This window comes from Cyanistes caeruleus, chromosome 1, assembly GCF_971803275.1.
Source record: "Cyanistes caeruleus chromosome 1, bCyaCae1.hap1.1, whole genome shotgun sequence".
Lineage (NCBI taxonomy): Eukaryota > Metazoa > Chordata > Aves > Passeriformes > Paridae > Cyanistes > Cyanistes caeruleus.
The window spans coordinates 137,448,678-137,454,989 of NC_141701.1; the positions used below are offsets into that span (position 1 = coordinate 137,448,678).

General features: G+C 43.0%; 1 long non-coding RNA gene across 1 annotated transcript; it reads right to left on the minus strand.

The window, feature by feature from the left end:
• Nucleotides 1-249: 249 nt before the first annotated feature.
• On the minus strand, nucleotides 250-5,328 carry LOC147655940 (uncharacterized). The gene is made up of 3 exons (XR_015279063.1): nucleotides 5,206-5,328; nucleotides 4,227-4,767; nucleotides 250-4,004 (listed from the first exon to the last, which is right to left on the minus strand). It is a non-coding gene; the product is annotated as an uncharacterized LOC147655940 (long non-coding RNA).
• Nucleotides 5,329-6,312: the final 984 nt, after the last annotated feature.

Here is a 6,312-nt window from a genome sequence, read left to right on the forward strand (position 1 = left end):
TCCCTGCCCACTGCAGTCCTCCTGTTACAGCTACTGATCCTGGAGCTTACATAAAGAAACACAATTGTTTATACACAGATCCCCAGGGAGAGACTGGCAGCTTTGTTGTAATTGAATCTAAACCAGGATAAGACAGTAAATATTGTTGTGTTTTCATAAGAACGAAGAAGGGTGAATAAAGCAGAATATGCTGAGGAAAGAAACACCTGTGTAATTCACAAGGAAGGGAAATACAGAAAAAGCACAAAGTTTTATAATTTGACCATCTTTACTGAAAAAAAAAAAAGTTGTTGCAGAGAATGGGGAATCTATTTAATCCTTTCAAAGAGTTTGATCTCCCAACCATCATCCATGTTCATGACCTGTGCTCCTGTATCAGTAATGTTAAACAGGGTAACCTGGTCCCGTGCACTCAGCTGTGTGTGGAGCCAGTCTAACACAAAACTAGCATTTCTGTTCAGCTCTCCTATCTCTAAGTTATTTCTCTGGGACAGAGAGTTCAGCCTGGTGGTCTGATCAAAAAGGTCAAGAAATTATGTGATTACAAAGCAGGAATACCTTCATGTGCAGAAATTGTAGGCACAGCAGAGCTCTTTATTGCAGGGGAGAAAAGCATAACAAGAACCAAAAGCTGAGGCTTAACTCCAGGCAAATTCAACTGAGAAATTAGTTAAAAACATCTAATCAATGACAGGAGATTAACAACTAGAATAAACAGTCAGAAGAAATGGTGGCTTCTCCAGCTCCTGACATCTTTCAGCGGTGTCCAGATGCATTTCTGGGTCTGCAATGGTGGAAGCCAACTCCTGGGGCTCTGCCGAAGTGGACATGGGTGAAACCTGCAGTCAGAGATCATCAAAGGAAACTTGTTCCCCCTCAGGCTGCACCAGGATCAGATTTTACCCTTCCCTGGACTGGCTTTGCAACATTCACCATGCCATTCTGGATGAGACAGCTTGCCATCACTGGCTCTGGTCTGTGGCAGGTCTATGGCTTATTGTCCCTTCCCCAGTAGCTGCTGCATGTCCTGTGTCCATGAAGCCATTCCATGTCTCTGTGCCTCTTGCTGCTCCCCATGATCCTGTATTCACTCTCCACAGGGAGTTCTGCTGATGCTGACAGGGTTCCATGGACTCCTAAGAGGAAGGCAAGAGTGGGAGACAGAGGGGAAGGCCATCCTGGACACCGAACAGCTGGAATGAGGGAGGTCTCAAGGGTCCCATGGTTCAGTTTTTTTATCTAGCTTGCATGGCAGTGGGAAGTATCCTTCATGTTTTAGATCCCAGACACTGTAATTGGATTTCCAAGGTTATTAGATAGTGGATGAGTGTGGATTTATTGCAAAAGCCATTGAACCTGGTCTTCTTTTCCTATCAGTGCCTTGCTGAAGGCGTAGATTTTCTAATAGTGAGGGGTGTGCCACCATGTGGCTCTTAAAAGGTATTTGAAAGCCACATTTGGCCTTCAGTGAGGAAAAGATGATCTAATGGACTCCTCTTGGCCTGATGTGTATGAATCCTTTCACAGTTTCCCAGGACACTCAGTGTGTTTGCTCATGACGCTCCTGCAGTGGGGCAGGGGCTGTGGTTCCTGCAAGGATCATCACCCCTGTCTTTCAGCCCACCCCTCTGCCCCAGGGGCTGATTCCCACTTGGCTGGATCATGTCCTGGCTGCCTTCAACTGAGAACCCCTCAGGGCTAATGCAACTGGGTCTGCTGCAAACCATATCAGGAAAATTACTTTGGATTTATGCCAAATTAATTTCTCCCTCAAGGCCATGGGACACTTTTTTATCCTGAACTCCTTCTTTCCACATGCTGCTCTTTTTTAAACTATTCTGGGCTGATGTCATCCATGCTAGATGGTCTCAGCTAGAGGAGTAATCTTCGTGGAAACTTTGAACAAAATCCTCTCAGCTTCTTTCAAATGGTGAAATAGACTTTTATAATTGTTAAAAGTATAATCAGTTCTTTTGGCAATGCTACAAGAAAATAGATGATGTTGAAAAGTTAGCAGTAACAAAGCACTGGAGGGAAGGGGGTGGAGAGGATTATACTGTGCTTGATTGAAGGAATTTAAAAAATAACCACATGAGATCTACCATGTCCTGGGATCTGCTCTAACCTTTAAGACAAAGAAATTCAGCTCATAAGCAGCATTGATGTATAGTTTTACTTATTAAACTATAGTTTAGTTTTTATAGTTTTATGGATTTCACATAAGACAGCAGCTCTGTGATGGTTGTTTGGACCTCTTTCATGAAGGAGTTTGTAAATGGAATAACAATCAAACACACTTCTATAAGAATGTCCAAACCACAAAAAAACATTCAAAATCCCAAGCATCAACCTCATTCTCTCAATCCCCTTATGTTATGCTACAAGAAACTCTATGTGGACAACAGTAAACAGAATTTATGGGTGAGCTTTGTCAGAAAACATGGATGATTTTTTTCTCTCATCTGTACAGTCTGTGCTGGTATCAAGTGGTAACCAGATCCATTTGTAAACATACTGACCTTGCAGTGCACACTGGTACTAGTTAAGTAATGGTCCCATGGAAGAAAAAAACAGCCTTATTCACAGAATTCACAGACAATTTTGTTCTTCAAAACAGAAAAATGTAACGTGGACAAAGAAGAAAAAAATCAGAATGTTTGTGCCATAATTGAAGTCCACAATTAAAGTAACAAAGCAAAGGGCAAAATTGGATGCTGCTGCAGCATGCCCTAGCAGCAGTGGGCATGGCACTTCCAGTTTTATGGTTGAATCCATAACAGCCAATTGTTTGTTGGAAACACTGTTTTATAGAGCTTAAAATGTTCTGGTAATGCCTTCATGTCAGTGTTTTCTGGCTATTAGAAATTTCATTGTGCTGCTCCAAGTTGGCAATATTTTGTATTTGTTCCACTACTATGAGTTTTGCTTGTGTTTTACTAAACACAACTATAACACAGACCCTCAGGGGGAGTTCTATTCCTCTTACTAAAAAATTGTGGCTATTTTATTTTCCTTATCTCTGCCATCCGTTTCCTTTTGTTTCTCAATGCGTTGCTGCAAATCACTAAGACATTTCCTTGTCTGCTTTACTTTGGACCCTTTTAATGAAAGTTCCTACATAATCAAAGTCACAGGATTCATTTGATGAAGGGAACTGGTTTTGCTGAAGGGTCAGAGTTGGAGATTTAACATTTCATAAAAGCAAAAGATCTAAAAGCAGGAGAAATGGACAACAGTTTTTACAAGATATCAGATAAACATCCAGTAACAGAGAATGAAATTCAGCTCTTACAGAGCAGGACTGCTCAGTGTGATCTGTTTTAACTACAACCAGGTGATTGGAGCCAGCCTGCCTGCAGAAAAGTGAACCTTGCTTCCTTTGCCTCATTAGTCTGTTTTCTGTGGCATGATGTCATGGCCAGGAGGTACTTTGTACTCACCAAAGCAGGGCTGACAAGGAGTGGTGTAATATAAGAGAGAGAAAAACATGAGAGCAAAAACATTCCCTTGCTTGTAGACACTACTCAGGCTGCTGCTCAGCAGGCAGCAGTAGCTCAGTCTCTGACCCTGAGAAACAAGCACTGCCTGTGAGCTTTCCTTTGGAGCACAAAGCTTGAATAGACAAAGTTTCTCAAGAAATAAAAAGTTCTGGTAAATATCTGTGTAAAGTATATTTTTCTGACATTGCCAATGCAAATTATTTCAATATTGTCAAAACAAATGCCTATGTTTGGTTTGTCCTCTTGTGCTGCTGCTGCTGTTTGGACCATCCATTCAGGTTCCTCATGTCCTCAGCTCTCATCTGAGGGCCAGACTCCTCACCAGGGTGCACATCAGCATGAGCCATGACCAAACAGCTCCCCAAAAGCTCTCTCTTGGAGGGGCTGCAAGAGCTTTGGAAGAGATCTTCAGGAATTGGCTTCACCCACCTCAGCATCAAGCAGGCTCAAGGCACACATCCCATTACAGGTTCAACATGCTGTAAAGCCTTGTTCTTGAGAAGACTGAAATGAAATGGTTTGTGTTATACCACTCTCAAATTCAAAATGCTCACAGAACCACCTTTTTGGCCCTAAGATCTAGGACGCTGTAAAGGCACAAAGTGCCTGCCTCTCAAGAAGAGAGCTTGAGACAAACAGTGGGATCATTAGGGTCAGTCTTACACTTTTTCATGTTACAGTGTACTTTTAGGCAGAGTTAAACCTTCAGAGTGGGGTTCAGCTCACCTTAAGTAGGCACCTCTTGTCTGTCAGCTGTAGGATGCACAGAGCTCCTTGTAGTCAATTTAATGCATAAATACAAGCACCAAGAGAGAGTGGAGAGTGGGAAGTTTCCTGATGTGGTTTTCTGGTGTGGTGTCCAGATGCAGGTCTGTTTGTATGGTCTGGATAGGTCCTGCACAGTACCACCCTGACAGTGCAGATACCTCAATACCCTCTATCATCTCTGATGGCACTGGCTGGTCATATTTAGGCACCTGACCCAAACAACCACATTGACTGATTCTCCATTGCCTGCAATAAGAGTTTAGATATCTAGTGTTCAGACATCCATATTTAACTGTCTGCATGTGGGTGGCTAAATCCTACACTGAACTCTAGGGTCACTCTGTCAGGAAAAACACTGCCAGTAGCACAAACTTGCAAGAGTAGCACAATCTTGCAAATTTGAGTATGAATGTCCTTAACCCCCAGGCAAAGAGCTGCTCCTGGGTATTGGGGTTTTTTGTCCCCCAAATGGCTTCTTTGATTCTCTGTGGGTTTTTCCCTATAAGTTATAGAGAAGAAGGTTTTAGTGAGGGTTTGAACCTCATGGTGCTCTGACTGGCTTGTTGACAGTTCCTGTTCAACATGCCATATCCTTCAAAATAACAATGCAGGGTTGTAAGAGGCATACATCTGGCATGAAATTAATTGAATCTGAGGCCAAGTTCTCCAAAAGCAGATAGTTCCCTCCAAACATACCTTTGCGTCTTCATCATTCTTACCATAATTTCAAGTCCAAGTTTGGACTTCTCAAAATTTGCCATGACTAATTTACATTTACACTAATAACTGCATAAGTCAAGAAATTGCAATTTTCTCCTCCATGACAGATGGAGCATGTAAAGCGGTGAATGAGCTGCTAATATCTCATTACATGCAACAATATCATTATGTGGAAAAAAAGCACAACAGGAATGCCTGAAGCAAGATTTTTACTCACTGAGATCCAAGGACTTGGTCTCAGCTCCTGACTGAAACTGAAACATTTAGGATGAAATTCAGTGCCTCAATACCAGCAACTCTGGCACTACTACGCTGTATGGGCTTGTCATTCTCCTTGTTTCTTTAATGTACTTAAACCCTGTTGAGGTAATGGGAGGGGCATGGTTGGGAACTTCAGAGCTGTTTTAATTCAATTGTAACCTTGGCAAACTTTTACATTTTAACAGATCCTCCAGTAACATGCTCCAAAACCCCATAGGAGACTGCTAAACTTTGTAGGGCCTGTCTTAGATGAAAATATACTCAAACAGGTAGTTAATTGAATGGTTTGTTCTTCTTTGGAATCACACACACTTTGGCACTGATGTTCTTCCCTGATAAATGCAGATAAATTGCAATACTGTAAATTTTGCAAGCCCTGGACAGCTAGGAAGAAATCTGAGCATGCTTAGACACCGTATAACCCCAGTTAGTGTGTGTTTGCTTCAGCTCCATTGCAGGGGAAGAACTGGAGAGCAGGGATGTTAGATGGAACCAAGGCTGTCTGTATTCTGAGTGGCAGTGCAAGGACAAGCCCAGCTCCACACAGCAAACCTCCCTGGTTGCTGGAACATTTGTCTTCTTTCTTTTGTTTTATCTGTGTTCTCTTGAGCCTTTATGTGAGGCGGAAGATGTGGGTGTCTGGTCTCTCGCAGGAGCTGCTGGGGCAGCTCAGGTGAATAAAATCCCTGAACCAGTTAATATCCCACAGGGTGAAACACAATCCTCTCCTGCTCCAAGCTACTCTGTATCCTTAGGCTGTCCCACTTTCTCCCAGGAGGAAGAGCTACTGTAGTCCTCGGGACTGAGGCCAGAACTCTCAAGTTGTTCCAGAAGTTGGAGAGAGAGAAAAACTGAGCCACTGCCTAAGCACAATGAAACACAGCACCAAGGGAACAGGAGCAGATTTGCTGCAATATAATCCCTTTGGTGGGAACAGCTTGGGATGCTGCCTCCATGGTAGCAGGGATCTTCATAGCTGCAGGGATGGACTTCTGCTTTTTCTCAGGGAATCTTCTCTGGGTGTGTGCTGCTGGTCCTGAAGGGTGGCCAGCCCCTGTGTGGA